The 27,974-nt window shown below is 36.2% G+C and overlaps 1 protein-coding gene and 1 long non-coding RNA gene across 2 annotated transcripts in view; one reads left to right on the top strand and one right to left on the bottom strand.

Moving 5' to 3' along the window:
• Positions 1-27,974, top strand: part of LOC126967315 (protein takeout-like) — a 63,642-nt gene that overhangs the window by 12,857 nt on the left and 22,811 nt on the right.
• Positions 266-27,867, bottom strand: LOC126967118 (uncharacterized). Its single transcript, XR_007729933.1, has 2 exons — positions 27,758-27,867; positions 266-590 (listed from the first exon to the last, which is right to left on the bottom strand). It is a non-coding gene; the product is annotated as an uncharacterized LOC126967118 (long non-coding RNA).

Here is a 27,974-nt window from a genome sequence, read left to right on the forward strand (position 1 = left end):
CAAATCAGCAGGTTTAAACCAAAGTACTGAAAAAAGCATTCAATAACAGAAACGCGAATGAAGCCCTATCATTGAGCACGAAAAACCTATGCATAATCACTAGGATGCTAACTTTGCACTGTCGCCTAAATAACCTAAAGCACCTCAGTGTGGTCGAAATAAAAAACGAAAGGACTTGCAGATTAAGACTCATTACGACTAGTCAAATAGCCACCCTCTTCAAGTAATAATAAATAATAAAGGTTCAGAAATCATAAAACATACATTAAAATGTTCAAAAGCTTTATTATATAATATTGCGACGAGAAATAAACAAAATTAAATTAATGCTGTTCCCACTCTATGTCATCTCTCTTTTGACTTGATTAGTTGGATCGTGGATAATCACGTGGAGATCTATTAAAATGTTTCATTTGTTTTTGTAATGAACTAAAATCACCATTATCATCATCAGCTGGTTCTGGAACTTCATCTCCCTCGTTCGCTCTCCAATGGCTATATGGTTGAATATCAGATGGTGAATCTAAGGAATCTTTATTCTGGCTCATGTCATTCGCTTTATTTATCTTTCCCCATCCATCTTGTAAACTCTAAAAACCATAAAAAAAATAAGGAATGAAACGTTAGAAATAATAGCAATTATAATGTCGGTTTGAATGCTAATTGTAAATAAATTCTACTTTAAAATAAAATAACATATTCACATCTAATTTTCCTTACTGGGATAAGTGTGAGAATAAAATAAGCCAAAAATAAAACTCTAATAATACTACAAAGTCATTACAACCATATCACTAATGTTACCTCTACCAGTAATAATGTGCCAAAAACAGTCACCACGAGCTATCTAACGCTTTACCACTGGGAGGCTCCTTTACACAGGATGCCGGTTATATTATTTTTTATTTTCTAATAAAACATTTAAATTTATTTATACATCATATAATAATAATACTGGCACACTATAACACAAATTATCTTGCCCCAAACTAGGCATAGCCTGTAGTAAGGGTACATGACAACGATATATTTAATACAATATTTTTATATTGAATATATCGTGTATAACATGTTTAATTACTTAATTACATAAATATACCGTATGTTATATACCGTATGTTTATATATGTTAATATCCGAGACATGGATGTATATACATCCATGTCTCGGAAACAAACATTCATATTCATGATATAAATGATTGCATCTTTATTTTTTCACCTTCATTCGAACCCGGGACCTCTCTCAAGAGGCAGGCAATAGATAATGCCTGAACAGTAGAATTTATAATAAAACTGTATAAATATTAACAATTTGTTATGTTTTTAAAGTGATAACCCTCACTTCTAGGATTAATACACAAATAAAATTTGAAAAACAAAATTTTATGAACGATGCGGGATTCGAACCCACGACCTCCGGCGTTCCGTGCCGGTGCTCTAAACCACTGAGCTAACGGAAAAAAAAGGAACGCCGGAGGTCGTGGGTTCGAATCCCGCATCGTTCATAAAATTTTGTTTTTCAAATTTTATTTGTGTATAAATATTAAAATTAATAAGATTAAAATCAAACTTAGAATCATGGAACTTAACATCGCTTTTATCATAAAAAAGAAGGTAAAAAATATATTTTATCAATGACACCATTCTAAAATATTATCTTGGCTATTTATTATAAAACAAAGTCCTCCGCTGCGTCTGTCTGTCGTAGCGTAGCGTAGATCTCGAGAAAGATTTTTGTTTATAATTCGTTAAGTTTTTCATCACAATTTTGTATACATTAACGATAAATATATTTACGACAACGAAAACGCTGTCTTAACCCTTTGAGATGAAACAAAATAATGTATGGGGGAATTGTGTATCATTGATAGTTCTACAGAAAAGTCCAATGGCATATGTCTATCTTACAAGCATAATATACTATACCCATTTTAATACTTAAGAAATTGGCAATTATAAAGCAGTAATATAAAAGTTGTTTACACAAATTATTATTCCTTATTCCTTATCATTTTATTATTACATATTATAAAATCATTTAAATTCTATGGCTTCAGACTACCTTAATCCAGAATACTTAGGAACATTTTTTTATATGGACAGAACAGCGTCTGTTTATATTCAACTAGCAGTAATCTGCTACTAAATGTTAATTAAAGATATAAAATTTAATGTTACAAAAGTTATTTTAAGAATAGAATTTAACTTACATTTTCCACAAACATTGTTACAAGTAACGCGCTACAAATATATTTAATCATTTTGTATTTTCCGAATATAAGCTGTACTCGTATAATATCTGACGATAAACTTCAGTTCAGCAATATAATGATTGTAGGTTTCGTGAATTCGACTAATATACTGTTTTGTCTTTATTTTTTATTATTATTTTAAAACAATTTCCTTTATTCTAGCAATTTCCTTCCAATTTTAATGTTAATTAAATCGTGGATCCGACTTACACGAGTAGAGTTTAAATTTCTGTGTTACTTGGTTATAGTTATTAGTATTTACTATTATTATGATCTATTTATTATTACAAGGAAACATAACAAACACATCACAAGAACTGAACAATATAGGAAAGAGATACAAAATATAAATATAGATGCGTCCTAACACATATTTCACAAATACAATAATGACAAAAAGAAAAATCAAAGGTTCTATAGGTCACAAACGCAAACATTCACAGAAGTAACTAGTTTGATTATGAGCATTGATACAAAAGATGTAGACAAATGAAAATAATTAAAACTAAACTTGGGGCAATGATAACAACGATTTTAATTTTAATTCTAAACTGTGTCTGAACACAGCAGGGGAGCACGAAAATATGTCGATGTCAAGAAATCTATAGTTTTAAGATTTACACATTCAGTGTAATGGCGCGCGAAACCCAATGTTAGTTCTTGGGGACGATAGCTCAAAAGTAATGCATGAGCGGAGGGACCTGGCAGGGACGTGAAAGCCTACGTGAAAGACTGAGGAGTTCAGAAGATGTCAGCTCACCAGTACATATTTTCTTTAAAGTTACACAGTCTGTTATTGTGCGGCGCTGACATAGCTGAAGAAAGTTGTATTCAAGCAACAAATCATTATAATGGGCTCGGTTTCCTTTTACACGATAATTTAATGTGCGTAAGAACTTTTTTTGAACAGTCTCGACTCTTTTTTCGTGGATCGAGTAAAAAGGATTCCATATTGGGCTTGCATATTCTAGTTGGGGTCGCACGAGGGACTTATAATGCGATCAGGTCGTTATATTCATATTTTTGTATGTATATGTTTTTGTTATCTTAATCAAGGTGAGATTATTATATACAATTAAAACGTAAAAAAAAACAAACCTGTACCAAACCTCAATAACTGGTATTGCTGTATGCCTAGGCAAAATTTACATTAAACCTCTAAACTGCATAATATGAAGTCCTGACTCCTGATACTTGTTGCTAGGTTACTAATGATTTCAACCGCTATGAAAGACATTACTATCATCGCTACCATATTTATGTTTTCCTGGTGTCTATGAAGTAATACGTCGTGCGCAATCTATAAGATTCTGACGCCATGAGCACATATTTTTACCTGTTTGCAAAATAATAACAATAATTATACTGTTAAAGTAAACGGTACGGAATTCCCATTCAGACCGGAACTAAGATAGTGATTGTACACTTCTCTATCGTCTCGCTTTTTCGTTTCATCAAAGTCCAAATCAAATCAAATCAAAATCAATTTATTCACGTAGGTCACGGAAATGACACTTATGAATGTCAAAAAAATAAAATTTTTATCTTATTGAATCTACCGCTACTTCGTAAGGGGTCGCTAATGAGAAGAAGTAGCAAGAAACTCATTGCCACTCTTTTATATCAAGATTTACATTTAAGTACATCGATTTAAAAATCATTTCAAATTACAATATAAAATGTAAAATGATGCAACAGAGACACTCAAACGTCAAATAGTCAATGACACGAGTAAGTCAAAAAAGTAAATCTAAATTAATACAAAAATTATTGAGTTGAAGTAGCTGCATCATCCACATACACCATAAATAAATAAAGGTATTCTGTGAGCATTTTATAAGCGATTATAAATAAATAAATATATATATATATATATATCCATACATAGATATACACACAATAACTTTTAAGAATCTGAAACCGAGTCTCCGGTAACAGGATCATCCTGCCACCGCAAGCAGCGCCCGTTCACGAGCATGACGCATGAGCCAGCCATCGCCTCCTTCAACCATATTTTAGGGAAGGGGACGACCCGTCCCACGTCGCCGCCACAAGCAGTTACATTTAAGCGAGCATGACGAAACCTGTTACGAGAACTCAGCAAACAACAATAAAAATAATCCTAATCTACATATCATGCAATACTCACCAAATACCTCTACTTACAATTTGACAATTCTGCTTAAACTTAGGTTATAGGTTATAGGTTATCACGGGCTATTATCCGCAACTCGACGACTACAGCGCGCCTATTTTGCGTGGTGAGGAGGGCGGCTAATCCTGCCACCCCAGTTCCTCAAGGTAATGTATCAAACCTCTGATGTCACCCATGACCTCGGGGAGAGTCCTCGGTGACCCCAGGTGTTTGGCCCGGTATGAGGCCACACTCCTACACTCCAAAATGACGTGTGCGGCCGTTTCGTCCGCCTCCGTGCAGGCTCTGCACAGTGGGCTGTCGGTGACACCTATATTGAACAGATGCTTGTTAAAAGGGCCGTGACCCGTTAGTACATGAGTTATTTTCCGTAACCTAGGTCGTGGAAGTTTTACTAGCTTGCGAGAGAGCTTGGGGTCTATTTGAGGTAGAGCTTCTTTTGCTTGTCTACACCCACTTACTTTCATCCAGTACTTATTATGTAATTCCTTGGTGTGTTGGCGTATTACCTTCGTAGGCCAGCTAGGCGGGAGAGGGATAGTTGGTTCTGGTCCTTTTGCTGTCATCGCTGAGCCTCTCCTGGCCAATTCATCAGCGGCATCATTCCCTCGTGAGTTACTGTGACCCTTTATCCATTGAAGAGTTACTTGGTTGTTATTTTCGCATAACTCCCTCAGACATTGGTGACAGTTGTATATTAGCTTAGAGGTGATAGTGTGGCTTTGTAGGGCTTGTAGTACTGATTTGCTATCTGAAAGGATGCGGATGGAGTAGTCTTTTACCTTTCGAGTCAAAGTAGCAGTGACTGCTTCTATGATACCCATACATTCTGCTTGGAAGACAGTGTTATGAGCTCCTAGTGATGCAGCTATTCTTATATTTAGGTCATCCGAGAACACTCCGTATCCCGTGCCCGACCTTGTCTTTAAGCCATCTGTGAAAATCCTGAGGTTTTTTGTACTGAGGTCCTCTTTCAGTTCTTCATACAGCTGTATTTTGTATCTCTTATCGAATATGTATTCCTTTGGAGATCTATCACTTACTGCCAACAGCAGAGGTTCCTTTTCAATCACCTCATTTAGAACCTCTGGGTGTGGGGATTGAGTGGTTTTCCAAAGATTTAATGTCTTCAACCTTACTGCGGCGCAGGCTGCCTCTTGTTTTATATAGAGGTGTAGTGCGGGAAGGTTCAGCATAGCTTCTACAGCCGCGGTAGGTGTGGTTCGCATACATCCTGTGATAGCCATACACGCTAGTCTTTGGAATCGTTGCAGTTTATTACAAGTAGTGTTCAGCTTGGTGCGTGGCCACCATACAACTGCGCCGTAACATATCATAGGTCGTATCACAGCTGTGTAGAGCCATAGTACGATGTTCGGGGCAAGTCTTTCCTAACATTCTACGGCATTGCCAGAAGGTTACGGTAGCTGTATTTATTTTTGTTTCCAAGTGGGCCGCCCAGTTTAACTTGCTGTCAAGTATAACTCCTAAGTATTTCACTTCGCTGTTTAGTTGGAGTTCGGTGTTAAACACTTTTGGCAGTTTATAGTTACCCAGAACTCTTTTGTTTGTGAACATTACCAATTCCGTTTTATGTGGGTTGACTGATAGGTCGTTATCTATGCACCATCTTTCCACGATTTTCAATGCTGCATTTGTTACTTCACATATAGTACTGGCAAACTTTCCGCTTATTTATTTATTTATTTATTTATTTATTTATTTATAAAGGCTTACCAACTAAATACAATTTATTAACTTATGCACTAATAATTAAACAAATATAATAAAATAGTTTAAATGTACTTAAATTATAGGTAGGCACAACATTACTATAAGAAATACATGTGATATTTTAAAATCTAAAATCTATAAATTTTGGAGAGCAATATAAATTTGTTTTTTAAAATTAAGAAAGTTTGAAAAGAAGATATCAGTGTTTTCATCTATATTAAAAATACAATTATATAATTTTAACATTAGCTGTAGAGGAGAGTTTAAGCCATAATTACTGTGGTGGAATTTAATGTGCAATGGGGAAAAAGTACTAAGCCGACAATTAAAGGCAGGCACATGCAAACCGATTTGTGATAAAAGCGAAGGACAGTCCATATCATAGCTTAAAAGTTTATGTAAACACAGCAATTGTGAAGCATTTCTACGTATTCGCAGAGACCTCATTTGAAATGTATTTAATCTATTCTCATAGCTATCATTACGGATATATTTATTTGCAAAAAAACTTAACTTTGAAAGAAACTTTTTTTGTACAGATTCTATTCGTGATATATATATTTTGTGATATGGGCACCAAACAGCTGAGTTATATTCTAGACTAGATCTGACAACAGAGTTGAAAAGTATCTTGAGTGGTAAAATACTTCTAAAATCTTTCGTATTACGGAAAATAAAACCTAGCATTTTAAAACTCTTACGAACAATGTGATCTATATGTTTGTTAAATCTTAGTTCACTATCTAATATAATGCCTAAATCTTTAAAATATTTTTTTTCAGCAATGAACACGTCATTTACCTTGTAACTAGTTTTAAGTTTAATGTGTTTTCTGGAAAATTTTAAAAAGTTGCATTTGCCTTCGTTCAGTTCCATACTATTATTTTGACACCATAAGTAGATATAGTCGATATCATCTTGAAGCATTTTTTGGTCCTCAAAACATTTTACCGTCCTGTATAATTTTAGGTCATCTGCGTATAGTTCATATTCTGATTTTATTAATTTAGTGACATCATTTATGAATAAGGTAAATAAAAAGGGGCCTAAGTGTGAGCCTTGTGGTACCCCGGATAGCTGATAAAAATCCCGAGAATGATAACCACTAATCTTAACCATAAGTGGTCGAGAAGCCAAATAAGATGTTAACCATGTCAGTAATTCATCCGATATGCCATAGATGTCCCTAAGTTTCTTTATTAGTAGGAAATGGTCCACTTTATCGAATGCTTTACTGAAGTTGGTATAAATGACGTCAACTTCATGATTATTACTCATTTCATTTATAATTCTATTAGTGAAGTTTAACAAGTTTGACGTCGCAGATCTTTTTTTTATAAAGCCATGTTGTTTGTCAGATAAAAGGTGCTTAGTTTGCCAAAACAAGTGAGGATATAAAATTGATTCAAAGATCTTTGCAGGAGTTGATAAAATAGTTATCGGTCTATAATTAACAACATCACATTTATTACCTTTTTTAAAAATAGGCACTATTATGCCTTTTTTCCATTCCCTCGGAAATAACCCGTTACTTATTGAGGCGTTATAGATGTAACTTAGTGGATATGACAATTCTTTAGCACAGTACTTATAAAATATTGGAGGAATTTCATCGCATCCTGCATCTTTATTTTTATTGAGTGATTTTAACTTCAGTTCAACGTCCTTTACCGTAAAAAATTGCGTGTTTTGATTAGTGTTTGATTTATTTACTGACTCCGTGTTATTTGTATGAAGTGGCTTATTATAAACCGAAGAGAAATAATCCGCAAATAGATTACTAATTTCGAAACCTCCATTGGCTGAATTATGATGTAACTGCATCGTGGATGGAATGGTACTAGTGTTGTTACGTTTAGATTTGATATATGTCCAGAAAGATTTAGGGTTGCTTTTAATGTTTTCTTGTATTTTTTCAATATAGCCCGAATAAGATTTATCTATAATTTTACGTGTTCTTTCTTTTAAAATATTGTATTGTATTTTGTCCATTTCATTATTATATTTTTTATAACGTATTCGATATTTTTCTTTTTCATTCAATACTTGTATAAGTTTATTATTAAACCAAGGAGGGTAATTATTATTTCGTTTGTATTTTTTAGGAATATGTTGTTTAATCAGGTCTTTTAAAATTGTGTAGTATTCGAAAACCATGTCATCGACATCTTGACATGTACCTAAAATATCTGACCAATTAATTGAAGATAGTGTCTGTTTTATCGCTTCGTAATTACCATTATAAAAATTAAATATCTTGTTTACTGGTTCCCTATTTTCTTTTAAATAACTGTAACGCATAAAGTTCAAAGAGATATTTAAAGTTGGATGATATTTATCGGCACTCGCGATAGGTTCCGAGGATTCACAGACTGTCACGTCCTCTATATTTGATAGTACTAAGTCCAATATTCTGTTTTTGCAATTGATCACAGAGTTAAATTGCATGCTATTACAAAGAGCCATAAAATCTATAAATGAGATGCCTATGGAACTATCAGGAGCCGTAGGTGTTAAAAACTTATTATTATATTCTCTTGTCCAAATAATATTACTCATATTAAAATCCCCCAGTATAAGATGGTTCCCCGAGTCATTAACTATATTTGAGGCGTTTGTCATGAACGATTCAAGTATCACTGTGTTTATTGGAGGTGGTATATAAACAGCACATAGTTTTATGTTTTGAGATCGACCTTTAAAGTTAGAGTACTCTAGCTCCACCCACAAGTCTTCGGCTTTGCTTTCGAATTTTGGAACCCTGTGCGATTTTATAGATTTATGCACGGCGATCAAAACACCTCCCCCCTCCTTTTGGCCAAGCAATGGATTGGACTGTCTATCCCTTCTATAGACTTCGTAGCGGTTATCAAAAATCTCTCCATCTAATATGTTATCATTGAGCCAGGTTTCAACCAGCACAATAATCTTGTAATTTTGTGTTAAAACATTTTTATTAATATAGTCGAGCTTAGTTCTCATTCCCCTAATATTTTGGTAATATAGCATATTCTCATAGCTAATGAGTTCATTATTAGTTTGTTTAGAAAAACTCATAAAAAGAATAAGATGGAACACAAAAAATAGAGAAAAATTAAAATAATTAAAATCTAAATACTATAATATATGAGTTCTATTATAGTTATTGTTGTTTAAATAATTGATGTAGATGTTCAGAGCTCAATATGTTCTTAGCAGGACTTGTCTCCTCTTTTCTAACAAAAATTTTGCCACTTCTTACCCAAACAAACTTATAGCCGTTAGTTTTGGCTAATTTACGTGTTTCAGCATGCAGTGATTTGTTCGCGGGGGTTAAGTGTTCATTAACATAAACTGGAACTGAAGAGCCCGTGATTCCAAGGAGTGATGAGGAAAGCTTATTATCCTTGTGCGATTTATTATAGTTTATGATAGCTGCAAGAAAATTATCACGTACTAACTTGTTCGAAAATTGGCAGACTAAATTTCTCGGTCTCTTTGATTCCCGATTAATTTTAGCGACCCTTGTGGTGAATATAATATCCTGCGGTGATGGAAGACTAAAACCGACCACGTTACAAATTTCTTTAATACTTTTATTTGTATCCTCGTTCCGGTGTTCTGGAATTCCAACTATTTCAACGTTACTTTGCCTAGCAAACTGTTCCATAGAAGAAAGTCTCTGTTGCAAGTCGTTCACTGTCACATTCAGAATTTCTTTTTCTGTACACAAGGCACCGATCTCCTTCGTTTTATTACTGACGACTTCCAATAATTCCTTGTACTGATTATTGAGCAAAGTATTGGAATCTTCTAAAAGTTGGAGTTGCTCCTTTAATGGTTGCAATTCAGAGGCCAGAACTTCGTGAATTATATTTTGTAGTTCCTTTCTGATAGCAGTGACAATTTTGTCTTCGATTTTGCTAATTATATTAGGTGGGATATGAGTATCCGAAGACGTTGGTGGTGTATTTTGCGGCGTTTTAGAGTAAGGCGAACAACTGGGACAAGTCCACTGAGATCTCGGTCGTGAATCACTGCTATATCCGACACATTCCATGTGGTATTGTTTACTACATCTCAAGCATTTCAGTCTTTTTTGCGTAACCAAAATAGATATGGAGCACTTAGGACATTCCTGGGCCATTATAAAAAAACAAAAACCAAAAATCGAAAGTTTCGAGGTGACTCGATCTCCGGCCCCTGAAGGTTATCTTTGAAGTTGACACCGTTCGACTACGTAGTCGATACGAGCTAGTTTGAAATTTATAGTCGTATGATGCCTTTACAACGTAGTAAACGAGTTATGCGTCTTCTTTTAACGTGTATTTTAGATTCACCGTCAAAAAATCTCACAATTGTTCACTTCAAATTTTTTAAAATCCGTCCAAATTAATAGATACACACAAAAATTATTTATTCGTATTACTTTAAGGTACTATTTAAAACAAAAACACTAATAATAATGATAATATATCCACTTTTAACTATTAAACTTAATTAAAAAGACAAGAGCTATCTTCACACGTTTCGTTCACTTCACACTATATACGTAATATAGTTAGGTCGTCTGCGTAGCCTACCGTAAAGTAGTGATTTTCGTTTAGAGTGGTAATTAGATCATTTACTACCAAGTTCCATAAAAGAGGTGAGATAACTCCTCCTTGGGGGCAGCCTTTAGCTACAAATGCTTTCTGTGTCTCACTTTCATTTAGTAATATCACTCTGTGTTTGAGCATGTTTTCAATCCATGATGACAGAGTTGTACATACATAATGCTTCTTTTATTTTTGTAAATATTGTCTTATCGAAGGCTCCTTCAATGTCCACGAAGGTTCCTAGACAAAAGGTTTTTTCCGAAAGTGCGCCCTCTATAACGTTCACTACAGCGTGAAGTGCAGATTCGGTGCTTTTACCCTGACTGTATGCGTGTTGGTTGGGGTGTAGGGGTATGTCAGGTTTCAGCAGGGATCCGAGGATTTGCCTGGGCTGGTTAGAGATTAATTTCCTTGCCCTGTTGGCCTGGTTATGGCATTGGATGCTGCTGCAAAATTTACGCCAGCCTTCTGATCTTCTGTATCTGATGCGTTTCTTGTATTCAGACTTACACTCTTTATAGATGTCCCAGTCGTATTGATCGCCTGTGTTCATTGCGCGGTTCAGATGTCTCCTCACTTTTTTCCTGAGCCTTTCTAATTCAGGTCCCCACCAGGTCTGGGGTCTTGGTCTGTCTGATTGAGGGCTGGTGAGGGGACATGTAGCATGATAACTGGCAGTCATGAATTCGTATATTTGTGCTATTTGGTTTTCGATGTTATCTACTCCGATTATCCTGGCTGGGAGTATTTCGTCCTTTAGACGCGATTCCATCAGCAACTTGTACTGAGTAAGATTCGTTCTGCGGGGCTTCCTCTTGGGAGGCGGTGTAGTGATGTTTACCTCCATGTTAAAAAGTATCCATCTGTGGTCTGAGCAGGATGCTTCTTTCGACACATGCCAATTGGATATATAATCAGACATTTCCTCTGTTGCTAAGGTGATGTCTATAATTGTTTTGCTCCTTCTATTTACAAAGGTGGGTTCTGAACCTACATTCAAAATATTAAGGTTAGTAGAAAAAAGGTATTCAGTGAGTTGCTTACCCCTTTTGTTGGTTGTTTGCATGCCCCAGAGCGGGTGATGTGCATTGCAGTCTGCAGCCACAATAAGCTCGCTCTTGGTTGTCTCGCAGTAGTTCACCAGTTTGACAAGTTCTTCCGGCGGTGGGTCTTCCCCGTCAGGCATATAGACGGAGGCGACCACTATCGCTCTCCGGTGAGTTGAAATGATGTGTCTGTCCAGTATTTTTATTGCGCATAAGTCTCTGTAACAAAAATCTGTTAGGGGTTGCACATGTAGATTATTAGAAATGTAGATACAGGCTCTAGGGTGTTCTGGTCCTGAGTAATGTATAAGCTTACCTCCGATATTGGAGAGATGGCATATCCGGCCCCGCCTAACCCACGGCTCCTGGATTAGGGCGAGAGCTGTAGGGTTAACCTCCAACCATTTCCGAAGTTGGGCCGTTGCGGTTTCGCTATGGTGGAGGTTTATTTGGATGGTGCTGCACTTAGAAGGGGATGCCATCTTTGGATAGCACACCCTCCTCGCCATCCCCGATGCAGAGCTCTTCAATGCCCTTGGTGCAGTCGGCATCGCCTTTGGTGCCCGCCGCCAGAAGCTCTTCGAGCTCCTTTAGGCTGTCGAGCACTTCCTCCGAGGGAGAGCTAGTGGCGCAGTTGCCGTCTGCTGGGTCAATTGTTTGAGCGTCCATGGGTTCCAGCAGTGCATCACTGTCGTCTATATTATTCCCTGTTGTTTTCAATGCCTCACCGTTTGTATCCTTAGAGGGGGGGGTCTCGGTGTATTTACCTCCTGGCCCCTGGAACTTCAGATATACTGAGCCCAGCATGAATGATAGCCGGCGCTCATGCTCCAAGATTTTGGGGATTTGGTCCTCCGGGATGCTTACCACGATGAAGCTGTGGTCGTTGTGGTGATAAAGGGCGTGTAACAACCAGCTGTCTACTTTGGCCCAAGAGTTTTGGAACCGTAGCATCCCGCCGATTGCTTTGGTGTCCTTCCATTCACCTGGTAGTAGAATGCCACACCTGACGCGGTTGGGAATTTCCCAGATGTTTTTTACTGCCAGGGTGTCACCGTTAGGGAGTTGGATTTCCGGGACAGCTGTTTTCAGCCACTCCAATGTTTTAAGATTAGAGCACCACAGTTTTAGGATGCCCCCATCATAGACGGGTTTGCCCAGAAACGCAGGCCCTTCTCTGTCTTCATTCATAGCGGCTATCATGGCTGTCATGAGCTTATCTTCAAGCTTGCTTTGTATAAGCTGTGCCATATTCGCGTCAATATGCCCTGTAGTGGTAGATGTTATGGCCACAACAGGGTCGGTTTTCGCAGCGTTGGCGTATGATGTCGGTTTGGGCCGATTTAGCAATTTGGCCCTCTTGTGGTCACCCCTCGGAGAGTTGGTGTCATCCAAGCGAGTGCGTTTGGTGGATGTCGAGGGTTGGGCTACTCTGCCTGCTTTGTTGGAAGGAGGCCTTCGGTTGTCTGGGGCCTTCCTAGGATCATACCGGGCTTGCTTGACCGGCATATCCGAACCTCGTGAGGTGCTGGGTTGCGGTTCGGGTTCAGAGGAGGGCATTGAGGCACTAGCTTTCTGAGCGTTGGCCTTGCGAAGGCGAGCTGCTATGCGCCTTTGCCTCCTGTTGGGTCGATGGCGATCTGTGTTGTCATGTGCCGAGTGACTCTCCCCTATTCGGGGTTTGTTTTGGTTTCGGCCCTTGTAAGATACGAGGGTCCAACCTGCCTCCAGTCTGCTGACTGATTGGACAGATACTGCTGATGCGGCGTCTGTGCCCATAGACGGTTCCCTATTAGGCTCCTTGGTCTGTAATTTCTGGGTGCCAGCAGGTGCTGAACACGCTCCAGAGGTCTGTGTGGTCCCGGTGGATTTCTCCGCCGGGGAATTAGTTTGTTTTGGGGTCTTTTTGGATCTTGGGTTGTCCATACTTGGGTTGTCTGCTTAAACTTGTAATTAATATTATATTTTTACTAACAGTAATCAAAAGCTCAATCCTTTAGGGTAAATTGTAAATTGTAAACTGATCTGTGATCACATATTATTACTTTAAAGTTTCGAACTCAGATTGACATTTGACAGAGTCAACTTGTCAGTCAGAACTTTAGAAACTTCAGAAATTGACAAGCTAATATATTATCTTGTTTACTCAGTCTACGCATTAATTACTATATAATTGTCTATAAGGCGACGTCACCAAATGGCCTAACGGAAGACCAGCGCTGGTTTTCAAACCAGCAAATATGCTGAGTTGAGACCACTTTGTGACGTATAGAAAATAATATTTCTCAATTTTGTTTTATGTTTTATTTTACTATAATCGTCATGAATAACCTTTTTTTTTCTTTCTTCTTTCTTCTTTCTAATCAAATCAAAATCACCTTATTCAGACAGGTCAAGGAAATGACTTTTCTTTTTATATCCACCTCCTTTGAGGGTTGAGCTTTAATAAGAAGAAGTGGCAAGAAACTCTTTGTGACAATCTCTCACTCACAAATCATTTCAGTTACAATATATGTAAAGTGATGCAGCAATAATACTCAAATCCATACACACCGTAAATAAATAAAGGTATTCAGCGACCATTTTATTAGCAATTATAAAAAAAATACAATTTTTAATTTAAAACCATGAGGCAGTTTCCGGCTACAGGATCATCCTGCCAGCGATTCTAATGAAGTTTCGCTTCAAAAAACATTTTCTTTTGAAATGAAATGGTTTATTTGTATGAATCGTGGTAACATAGTTGTTAACAATTAATTGTTGTACAGCACAATTCGCCAATATATAATAATATACAAATATTTGATTGTTAATATTGGAATTTTTATATTTATATGTCGCTAATAAACATTACATAGTTTTAATTATAATATAATATTAAATAAACATTAGTTTGTAGGTACCTCTCAAAAAATTACATTTAAATACTATTATTTTTGGCTAAAGAATTCTTTTAAACTATAAAAGCATTTATCTATTAGCCATAATTTAAATTTTTTATGCATTAATGTTTTAGGCATCTCTCTAATATTCTTTGGAAGGTGGTTAAAGACCCTAATACACATAATATTTGCGCTATTTTGATGAAGCGCTGTTCTACAGGATGGTATCAGAAGGCGAGTTGGATCTCTTAATCCTAATATGGAATAGTCCTTTGCTGGTTTAAAAAGTTCACCATGTTTCTTAATGAACATACAAATTTCTAATATATATAGACCAGTAAGCGTTAACAGATGGTGCTGAGGACTGACATTGCATAAAGCTCTTATACATTTTTTTGTGCCAGAAAAACATTTGAAATATTAGTGGAGTTTCCCCATAGTATTAACCCGTACCGTAAAACTGACGCAATATAACCGTGGTATGCAGTAAGTGCAGCATTAAAGGATACAGTTTGTCTGAGCTTTCTTAAAGCGAAAACGAACTTATTTTTATCATATGATAAAAATTATTGTAGTGACAATGAGTTAGTTATTCGCTTAAGGAGCGTTTTAAGTCTTTGAGTGTAACATTATTTATTGTATAATATGAGATGTAGTAATTAGAATGTAAAAGAAAATAGTCACGGCCCCCTTCAGACCGAAACAAAATAGTGCTTGTACATTAATTCTGCTTGGCGGCAGAAAAAGACGACAATGTGGTACTTCAGTATTTGGACATTTGGTCCTTCTTAATTAATCTTCTAGAATTGACTGGTTCGTTCAATTATTTTCGTATAATCTTTTTTTAACTCTTATTTTTCCTACAATCTTAAGAACATTAAGTTGTATATTGACGCTAGCAGCGTTATTCCATACAAAAGTATGTTGAAGCTATTGCTTAAATGTAAACGCAACCTAAAAGTTTATTTTGTCTGTGCTCAGTGTGACATATGTAATGTCAAATAGACGTCAGCCCTTTAACTTCCTGTTCTCTGCTAATGGTCATTGGTAATGTACGTACTTGTTTTGTTTGTTATCGCTCATAGTATTAAAATCAAGTGTAATCTCATCGCAGTGTTTTTATTCCTATCATTTTTCCTAACATGGTAGCAGAGCGTGGTTGGGAGAATAGGAAAAAATATTTATTTCGGCGAGATTACGCGTACCAATTTTTCATCACGCACGCGTTACTTCGTTGCTTCGGTGAACAACATGGCGTCCCCGCTTGCACAAGGTATGGAGAAACTAAAAGGGGCAGAAAACTACTCCACTTGGAAGTTTACTATGCGCATGCTATTAATTCACGAGGAATTGTGGGACTTCGTTGAAACCAATAACGAAAGCGACAAAAATAAAGGTGAGAAAGCGTTGGCGAGGATCGCGCTCTCTGTGGCACCGACGGTAATACCGTACATCCGTTCTGCCAAAACCGCGTTTGAGGCGTGGAACATACTGAAAAAGGCTTATGAAGGACGTGGTCTGAGCAGAAGATTGGGCCTGCTGCGGAGTCTTTTCAGCACCAAGTTGAGTGAAAATCCCTCGATGGAGTCATACCTACACAAAATTAAGGAGATTTCTCACCAACTGGAGGAAATAGAATCACCTCTGGATGATGAATTTGTTGCAGTGATAATGTTGAGTGGACTCACAGAAGACTACGACCCGCTCATCATGGCAATTGAGAATTCTAGTTCCAAGTTGACGACCGATACCATCTCCTCTAAACTATTACAAGAGGTACAAAGGCGTGAAGACAAGAACGAAGGTGGTACAGCCTTAGTCACCACACACACACAGAAACAATTCAAATGTTTTAAGTGCAACGGCAAAGGACACCTTTCTCGGAACTGTCCGGAGAGAAAGATTGCAACTGCAAGCAACTACAGTAGCAGCCTGGGAACGAGGCATCCACCGAGGAGCTCGCAGAAGAAGGTTCCTGTTAAAAACAAGGCGCTTGTGACGGCTCTCTCTGTGAATGTGAATAGTAACAAGTGGTACATTGATTCCGGAGCCACTAATCATATGTGTAACAGTGCAAAAGTGATGGTAGGATGTGATCCGAAAAAAACAGTGGATGTGTGCATTGCAAACGGTGCAAAGCTATCCACTGCGGGGTTAGGTCAAGTAAAAGTGCAGCTGAAAGACTGTGTAAGGACAATAAGTGATACTTATTATGTTCCTAATTTAAGTACTAATTCGTTGTCAGTCAGTGCCATGACCAAAAAAGGTTATATTGTTACTTTTGATAGTACATCATGTACTATCTATGATAATAACGAGATTTTAGCTACAGGTACCCATGTCAATGGTGTCTATCAGCTAGATACTGTGTCTGATAGCGTTTGTACTGCAGAGGAACAGGAGTGCAGTATGATGGCATCAGCTGCGGCAGACTTGAAATCCCAGGAAGTGTGGCACAAGCGGCTCGGTCACCTTAATCTAAGAAGTATGCAACTTTTGCAAAAAGGTATGGCAATTGGCGTTCATTTTAATACTTCTGATTTTCAGCAATGTGTGTCTTGTGTTGAAGGAAAGCAAAGTAGACTCCCTTTTCCTAAGAAATCAAGTAGTAGAGCGACAGAAGTGCTGGGTTTAATACATACAGACTTATGTGGTCCCATACAGGTTCCCTCTATAAGTGGTGCTAGGTACATACTTAGTTTCATCGATGACTACACAAGAAAGCAGTTTGTCTATTTTTTGAAATCAAAAAATGAAACTTTTGCTAATTTCAAAAAATTCAAAGCCCTTGTGGAGAATGAAACTGGGAAGAAGTTAAAAGTTCTTAGAAGTGATAGAGGCGGAGAATATATGAGTTCTAAATTTAAGGAATACCTAAAGACCTGCGGGATCAAACACCAGAAGACCATCCCCGACTGCCCACAACAAAATGGCGTCGCGGAACGGGCCAATAGGACGGTGATGGAGAAGGTTAGATGCATGCTGCGTGACGCTGGACTGGAAAAGAAATTCTGGGCAGAGGCAGTGAACACAGCAGTCTACTTAAAGAACCGCAGTCCTACCAAGGCCGTTCCTGGTGAAACCCCCGAGGAGAAGTGGACAAACAAGAAGGTAAATCTAAACCATTTAAGAATTTTTGGTTGTGTAGCTTATTCTATGGTAAAGAATAGGAGGAAACTTGATCCTAAAAGCAAACCATATATTTTTGTGGGATACAATGAAGAGTCGAAAGGCTACCGACTAATAGATACTGAGAACCACAGAAACTGTGTCAATTCTCGCAATGTTGTGTTCATAGAAAATAAATTTTGGAACAAAGACATGTCACATGATGATAGTTTCAAGCAACATCCTATTGTTGACATCAACAGTCTGATTTCTAATGAAATTCAGCAATCAGAATCATCCACTGTGAGTTCTGATCAATCTGATGACATGAGATTATCACAGAGAGAGGAACAGAGGATCAGCATGATCACACTGTATGATTCTGAGAGCGATAACACAAGTTCTGAAACGGAGAACTGTTTGGATTATACTTACGTTCCAGGAGATGACACGCTGGCTCAAGCAGAGCAGGAAGACACCTCCTACGAAGAAGCTGATGGGTCCTGCCTAATTGCTAATTTTGTGGCACTGGCTGATGGTTACCCTGATGATCCGCAGACTGCAACCGAAGCACTGAAGGGACCGGATTCAGACAGTTGGCGGAGGGCAATGACAGATGAGTATAATTCATTCATTAAGAACAAATGTTGGACTTTGACAAAACGTAAACCTGGCCATAAGCCCGTTCAATGTAAATGGATTTTTAAAAGGAAATATGGTGCTAATGGTGAGCTCATAAAATTTAAAGCTCGTTTGGTTGCCAAAGGTTATACCCAGAAATATGGTATAGATTACCAGGATACTTTTTCACCTGTAGTAAGGTACTCCACAGTAAGAATGCTTCTTGCTCTAGCAGCAGAATACAACTTGGATTTGGAACATCTTGATGTGAAAACTGCTTTTCTCAATGGAGATCTTGAGGAAACAGTATACATGGAGCAACCAGAGTGTTTCAAGGTTAAAGGGAGCGAAGATATGGTATATAAGCTCGACAAGGCTGTGTACGGCCTTAAACAAGCTTCCAAGTCTTGGTACGATAAAATTACTAAGGTGCTCTGTGACAAATTAAAGTTCTGCCGCTTGACTTCTGAGCCATGCGTATTCTTTAAGTGTGAAAATGGATCAATGATGATCATAGCGTTGTATGTGGACGACTTGATTGTATTTTCATCACCAGATTTTCAAGGAAAGGATAAAATAAAGAAGGAACTACAGGAGGAATTCGAAATCACTGATCTAGGGCCAGCTCAGCATGTACTTGGCATGAAGCTGATGAGGGAAGATAACAAAATTTACCTAAATCAGTCGAACTACATCCAGAAGGTACTGAAAAAGTTTCGCATGGAGGACTGCAAACCAGCTGCAACACCCATGGAGACAGGTCTTAAACTTACCAAAGAACCCAAGCAGTACGAGACCTACGACTACAGAGGTTTGATTGGTTCTTTGATGTATGTGGCAGTTTGCACCAGACCTGACATCAGTCATGCAGTTAGCTACCTCAGTCAATTCAATGATTGTTTCGGCGAAACTCACTGGAAAGCTGCCAAAAGAATACTACGTTATTTGAAAGGTACAATTAATTTTAACCTTGTATTTTCCAAATCAGGTTTGAACATTTCAGCCTACGCAGATGCTGACTGGGCGTCAGACAACATCGACCGTAAATCGTTTACTGGCTTCATTTTTACCGTGGGCAAGTCCGTTGTTGCTTGGGAGAGCCGCAAGCAGCGCACTGTTGCTCTGTCAAGCACTGAAGCAGAGTACATGGCGTTGTCAGACACATGTAAGGAAGCTTTATTTATTAGAAAATTTTTATTTGAAGTTTTTGGTACCATGGCTAAAATCACGATTTATAATGACAATCAATCTGCTATTAAGTTATGTAAAAGTTTTGTATTTCATTCCAGAACAAAGCACATTGATATACGTCATCATTTTATTAAAGAAATTGTTAATAAAGGTGTTGTTGAAATAAAATACTTGTCAACTGCAAATATGTTAGCAGACATATTAACTAAAGCACTTTGTAAAGAAAAGCATAATTATTTCACAAGTCAGTTGCTAACAAGTTCATAGGTTAACTTATAATGTTTGTGTTTTAACTGAACTAAGTTAGAATGTAACTTTGTTAAGTTGTAGTTTATGTTTAGCTTGCGTTTAAGGGCCAGTGTTGAAGCTATTGCTTAAATGTAAACGCAACCTAAAAGTTTATTTTGTCTGTGCTCAGTGTGACATATGTAATGTCAAATAGACGTCAGCCCTTTAACTTCCTGTTCTCTGCTAATGGTCATTGGTAATGTACGTACTTGTTTTGTTTGTTATCGCTCATAGTATTAAAATCAAGTGTAATCTCATCGCAGTGTTTTTATTCCTATCATTTTTCCTAACAAAGTATTCCCTTTTTTTCTCCCTGGATAATGCTTCTAAAGAGGAGATTTTTTGTCACAAAACCAAGATATGCTAAAGCTGTATATGTATAGTATGTCGGTACGTTTTGTTTTTTCAATCAACTTACGACAAAAGAAAATATGACTCTTCAAACATCGTACAAAATGCCATTTTAGTACCGCCCTGTGTAGATGAATACGTAACAATTTTAAAAGGTTTTTAAGAAAAAAGGAAAACGTACCGACACAGACTCGTTCTCTCTGAAAATACTGCATTAAAATTTTTTTTGTAGGTTCAATATTGTAGAGGAAAACAGTTGTATACGAAACCTCTATTTAGTGAAAATTTTGTAGGTAAAATAGGTCTGAGCTGCATTTTTCCCTATCGCACTCTTCGGGGGAAGGCTGGAGGTGAGGGGCGTTGGTTGGCCAGTCCGGAGTATAACTTATGAGTTATGCACATAATATATAGTGTATCGCCCGGATACTATGGGTTTTCTTGTCGATTTAGTAAAATTTATTACTGGATAATTTGAATGTGAGATGTATTGTATGTAGTGTGTGACTTATGATTCATTATATTAATTCATATAGAATAAATCAATGCAAGTTACCTACGGATAGACAAGCATGTAGTTATAAATTATACACGCAACCTCAAGTATAAGGGCGCGTTTCCACTGACACGGAGCTGGGCGAAATTGAACTTGTATTTGATTAATCACAGCTGCTTCCATCAGCGACATGGAGTAGAATTTTGAGTAGTTAGACTATGATTGTTTAACTCATGAACCGATAATGTATATATATATTTTCTATATATAGTTTCATAGAGTTATTTCCTAAGGGCTCCATAAAATAATTTATTAGAATTTTGACTGTGTAAACGTGATAACTGAAATGATAAAACATTAGGCCTTTGTCCAGCTGTGGACGTCTTCTGACTGATGATGATGATAATGAAAAATGATAAAGAATAATTGTGAATTCTTTTCAATTTAAACATGTTTTTGTGAAGTGTAATAAAATCAGTAATTTCATTTTCTATTCCATCTTTCGTATTAACTTTTTCAATGTTATATTGGATTTTACTTCCACAGTGGAATCATCATTTATTAGGCAATCAGGAGTAATATTGATAAACAACATTTATGGTTATCCCCGAATATTCCGCTTTTGACAGTCCAGTTTACTACGAACATACAGTAGTACCGTACATAGTACAGTAGTAGAGATTTGGGAGTATAACAATGACTTTAATAATTCCAAAATTTTAGGCAATAATACGCTTGCGCCTCTCTAAATTCATCATAACTCTGATCAATTGTACTGTGTTGAACCTCTTCAGCTTTTTAACTTTAAATTTAACTTATACAGAGGAGAGATATCACTTATCAGGCTCTAATTCTAGTCGACCTAGTAAATCTTCTTATCATCACCAGTAGCAGTAACTTTTTATTTTGCAGTCCAACAAAGCAACACCGGACGCTGAGCTACATACACTTTTGTACGAACGTTTTGCCCGAGAACCATCTGCAACTACACAGCTGGGTATATCCATTTCCTGGACAGAAACCTACCCTAGATTCCTTTCACTAACGTTGTATTTCTACATTGTTACAAATTTATGTTTTCATTATACACTATATCAATATTTATATATATTTTACATTCGTGATTGAATGTCAAATGTTCTTGTATCATCATCACGACAAAGTCGTTCCCGCTGTCTGTCTCTATGTATGCATAGATCTTTAAAACTACGTAACGGATATTGATGCGGTTTTTAATAGATAGGAGATATAGTGTTGGTAGCCACCCCTGGTCCGGAACAGGTTGGATGAGGGCATCGCTGGACCGATCGTCATGGCGATCTTTGGTGGAGGTAATTTGTCAACATTTGTTTGTAACAGTAGTGGACGTCTTCCAACTTAATGATAATGATGATGATAGTAGAGATACACTGATCATTTTAGAGATTTCTAATGTGATGTCGTAAATGAACACATTGTTGTTCGACGAAAAAGTGCGCGATGGTAGGTATATGTGTATCATACTGATAACCAACAATAACCATTTTTTATCCTTTACTATTTACGAGAAATAATGGCTTATTTACGAATTTAATCAATACAGCAGTAATCAGTAATATACATTGTGCATTTAATATAGATCAACATGGCTTTTTACAGCATTTAATTTAAATGAATATTTTAGAAGATATTAAAGATTTAAAATATATAGTTTTTCTTTTTTTGTACGTGGTTTATGTTCATTCACATTTGTAATATTATGTAGGGATATACACCTCATTATACAAGATAGTTAGAAAGATAACAATTAATGAATGATGAGTAAGTGTATATATATATACATATATATACACTTACTTACTTACACAATTAGATATTTTTTGTAAGTGGTTTATGTAGTGCATGTAATTGTTGGGTTTCCAAATGAATAAATAAATAAAGAGTTAAGTTTTCCGCTCCTAACTGCTAAATTTTCAGGAACACTTAAAGGCTGGAGCAAATCAACAGGCTTAAACCAAAGCACTGATAAAGGCATTCAATAACAGAAACGCGAATGAAGTCCTATCATAAAGCAGGAAAAACCTATGCATACTCATCAGGATGCTAACTGGACACTGTCGCCTAAATAAGCACCTCAGTGTGGTCGGAATAAAACCGAAATAACTTGCATATTTTGCCTTGAGGCCGATGAAACGCCTCTTCATCTCCTCTGCAATTGCGGCCCACTAATGCATAAGCGTAACACAATCATTGGCGACTATACCCTACTGCCAGATGCTGTTCGCAATACTCGTGTCAAGAAGATACTGCGGTTCGCAAATGTGGCAGGGCTTGACGCTGAGCTATAAGTATGAGTGGCGAACACAATAGTTCAATTCTGGACGCGGTATTACTTGGACTCATTAGGACTAGCCAAATAGCCACCCTCTACAAATAATAATAAATAATAAAGGTTCAGAAATCATAAAACATACATTAAAATGTTCAAAAGCTTTATTATATAATATTGCGACGAGAAATAAACAAAATTACATTAATGCTGTTCCCATTCTATGTCATCTCTCTTTTGACTTGATTAGTTGGATCGTGGATAATCACGTGGAGATCTTTTAATACGTTTTTTTTGAATTGAACTAAAATCACCATTATCATCATCAGCTGGTTCGGGAACGTCATCTCCGTCGAACGCTTTCCTATGGATGAATGGTTCAGTAGTCGGTGTTGAATCTGAATCTGAATCTTTAACCTGGCTCATATCATTCGCATAATTTACCTTTCCCCATCCACCTTGTACACTCTAAAAACCATAAAAAATAAGGAATTAAATGTTTATTTGTAATTGAAAATAATATCAACTTTAAAATAAAAATACAGATTCACATCTAATTTTCCTTACTGGGAAAGTGTAAGAATAAAAAAGCCGAAAATAAAACTCTAACAATACTACAAAGATATTTCAACCATATCACTAATGTTACATCTACCAATAATAACGATAATGTACTAAGAACATTCACCACGAACGATCTAACGCTTTACCAGTGGGAGCCTCCTTTACACAGGATGCTGGCTATATTATGTGTACCGCAACGGCGCCATTTTCTGCCGTGAAGCAGTAATGTGTAAACATTATTGTGTTTCGGTCTGAAGGGCGCCATAGCTAGGGAAATTACTGTGCTAATGAGACTGAACATCTTTTGTCTCAAGGTGACGAGCGCAATTATAGAGCCCCTCAGAATTTTTGAGTTTTTCAAGAATCTTAAGCGTCACTGCATTGTAATGGGCAGGGCGTATCAATTACCATCAGCTGAACGTCATGCTCTCTCTCTCTCTCGTCCCTTTATTTCATAAAAATGTCCACATTGTAAAGGTATTGAATATCGGTGACTTTCTAAGAGACACTGACTTTTACCGGATTCCTTTACATACTTTTCATTTAATAAAATCCTATATAAGCGTCTAGTCACATACACAAATCACATAACAAAGATCAAATTATAAAAAAAACTAAAATAATCTTTATTATGGAGGATTTGATACGCTTGTTACTTCTATAAAACAATACGACAGGGTTATTTTTTTACTTTACATCTGCCCTGATATTGAACCTGATATTAAACGGCATAAAAGGCATTTATTTTCTCAAAATTGATACCTTTAGATTTTGATGTCATTTCTAATTTACTAGATACTACTATCACTTTGGAAGCAAATGGCGCTCTGAGAGAGAATAAGCGGCGTAAGAAACTCTTGAGCGCTCTTTTTAATAAAATTTACAATATTGTAGTGTTATTGCTATTGCTATAAAATAATCATAATCTACTATCTATACTATAAATAATAATAATAATGACACACTTTTATACAAATTATCTTGCCCCAAACTAGGCATAGCAAACTAGCATATTATGGGTACATGACAACGATATATTTAATACAATATTTTTATATTAATTATATCGTGTATAACATGTTTAATTACTCACTTAAACATACATACACATATATATATATATATATATATATAAACATCCATGACTCGGAAACAAACATTCATATTCATCATATAAATGATTGCACCTTTATTTTTTCACCTTCATTCAAACCCGGGAGCTCTAGCTCAGTAGGCAGGGTCACTAACCACTGGGCTATAGGGGTTAAATAAATAGATAATGCCTGAACAGTAGCTGGGACTTTATTATAGAAGTGTATAAAATTTTAAAATTAATAAGATTAAAATCAAACTCAGAATCATGGAACTTAGCATTGATATTATCTTTCTATAGTGGTAAAAATTATATTTTATCAGTGATACCATTAAAAAATATTATCTTGGCGATTTATCACTACATATTATAAAACAAAGTCCTCCGCCGCGTCTGTCATGCGAAATTCACTAATGGATAGCGTAGTTCTCGAGAAAGATTTTAGTATATAATTCGTTAAGTTTTTGTACACAATTTTATATTCATTAACGATATATACAGGGTGGCCCACCCAAACCGGTCAGTATGGGGATTTCAAAATATATTAGCGATAGAAGAATATAAGAAGATAAGAACCACGATATCGATTTTAGAGAAAACAAAAACTGCATTCATAGATTTTCAAAAAAAAATTAAACACGACTCGGGAATCGAACCCGGTCATTTTGAAAAAAAAAGACATTTTTGTTTTATGGCCATATTGATAGTGTAGGTTGTAAGGAGTGATTGTTGCTATGAAACCTAGTGTCTTAAATTAAAAGAAATTGTTTTTTTAAATATTTTTTTACTTATTTTAGTAAATGTTCAAAATGGCAACCATTTTCTTGAATGCAATAGTCAACTCGTTTAGGTTACAATTTTGTTATGCCGTAGTGTACTTTGAAGTTGTGAATTTGGGTTAAAATAGTCTCTATGGATATTTTTAGATCTTCAGTGGTGTCGTAGCTAGTTTTGTAGACTTCATATTTAACGTAACCCCACAAGAAATAATCTAGTGGGGTTAAATCGAGTGACCTCGCGGGCCAGGGCCATTTGATAGGTCCGGTTGTTCCAATCCATTTTTGTTGGAAATGATTATTTAAAAAATCTATGGCAATCTGACTATTGTGTGCCGGTGCTCCATCCTCTTGAAAATACACTCATTCTCTTTCTTCTACCGACATTTCTCTCGTGACATCTAAAACATCTTCTAATATTTCGATGTACTTGAATCTGTCCAAACGCCCATCATAGATTTTAAAGAACATAACTTTATCGTGAAGAAGTCCAACCCAGCAGTTAAATGAAAATCTAACTTGACGTCGTCCTTCATGCACTCGTAAGGGGTTTTGACGAGACCAATAGTGATGATTTTTACGGTTGTACATCCCGTTATTGGAAAATTGTGTCTTATCAGATTTTCTTTTCATTTATCAAAATGCATATTTTACAAAATGTGAACAAATAGGATACATTGTAAAAACCACAGAGGTTTGACCTCAATGCATTATCTTAGTTTACGCCTTATTTCAGTTTTTTACAAAATAAATATTACGTACCTTAAAAAAATTCTGTCTGAATCTATCTGCTCTTTTAACCAGTGACAAAATTCAAGTCGTCTGCCATCATCACGTGCATGTTAGGCCTGAACCAAACGTCCATTTCGATAGCACTTGAATTTATGTTTTTTTAGGATTCATTGCATCACGAGTGGAGGCATCTGGTGAAGCTTCGAAAAACGTTAAAACATTTATTTCCATGTCAGTGTCATAACTTAGTGGACTTCTCTGTTTTCCTTTCTTGAAGCTTCCATAATTATTTAAATTGTTAACTATTTTCGGAAATATCTTGCGAGTTGGTAAAATCCTTGAGCGATATTTTTATATCATTTATATAATTTCTGTCATTTTGAAAGTAAGCTTCTAATAAATCTAAATTCTCACCGTTTGTCAATGGTATATTTAGAAATAACACAGAAACAAACAACACAGCACAAAGAAAAAAACTTCTCTAAATAGATTGTAGGTAGATTAGTTTTCTTTTTAATTGAAATTTGGTAATCCAGAAGTTCTCGTTCCATTTTCAAATAAAAGCAAAAAACATATTTTTACTGGTACGCAGACATGAAGCATTCATTTTTTAAAATTGAAATACGGCAATCTTAGAAGTTCACATTCCATTTTCAAATAACAGCAAAACAAAATCTTTTTACTGGTATACCCAGACAACATGACGATTGGTTATTGCCTACATTTTTTTAACGAGTAAAACCGACAACTTACATGAAACAATATCAAATAAAGCAATTTCTTTTAATTTTAGACACAAGGTTTCATAGCAACAATCACTCTTTACAACCTACACTATCAATATGGCAATAAAACAAAAATGTATTTTTTTTTCCAAAATGACCGGGTTCGATTCCCGAGTCGTGAATGATTTTTTTTTTGAAAATTTATGAATACAGTTTTTGTTTTCTCTAAAATAGATATCGTGGTTCCTTACAAGATATTCTTCTATCTCTTATATATTCTGAAATCCCCATACTGACCGGTTTGGGTGGGCCACCCTGTATATTTTCGAAAACCCTGTCTAAACCCTTTGAGATGAAACAAAATAATGTATGGGGGAATTAGGGGAAAGGTCCACACTGGCGTATGTCTATCTTTCCAGCATAATATACTATACCCATTTTAATACTTTAAAAATTGACAATTATAAAGCGGTAATATAAAAGCTGTTTACACAAATACGATATAATTCCTTATCATTTTATTACTACATATTATAAAATCATAAATATCCTATCGCTTTAGACTACCTTATTGCGGAATACTTAGGAACATTCTTTTTTTCTATCGACAGAGCAGCGTCTTTTTATTTATAACTAGCAGTGATCTGCTAATAAATGTTAATTAAAGATCAACCCCGTTATTCATAATAGTCTGCTAACTTAAAGCATTGCTAATTCTCACTCCGTCTTCTTCTATAGATCTAAGTCAGAATCTGAAAAAACACTTCTTAGCGGCTGTTTTAAGTTAGCGGACCATTACGAATAAGGGGGATAAAATTGAATATAACAAAAGTTATTTTAAGAAAAGAATTCTACTTACATTTTCCACAAACATTGTTACAAGTAACGCGATACAAATATATTTAATCATTATGTATTTTCCGAATATAAACTGTACTCGTATAATATCTGATGATAAACTTGAAGTTCCGCAATATAATGATTGTAGGTTTCGTGAATTCGACTTATATACTGTTTTGTCTTTATTTTTTATTATTATTTGAAAACAATTTCCTTCATTCTAGCAATTTCTTTCC

This window comes from Leptidea sinapis, chromosome 12, assembly GCF_905404315.1.
Source record: "Leptidea sinapis chromosome 12, ilLepSina1.1, whole genome shotgun sequence".
Classification (NCBI taxonomy): domain Eukaryota; kingdom Metazoa; phylum Arthropoda; class Insecta; order Lepidoptera; family Pieridae; genus Leptidea; species Leptidea sinapis.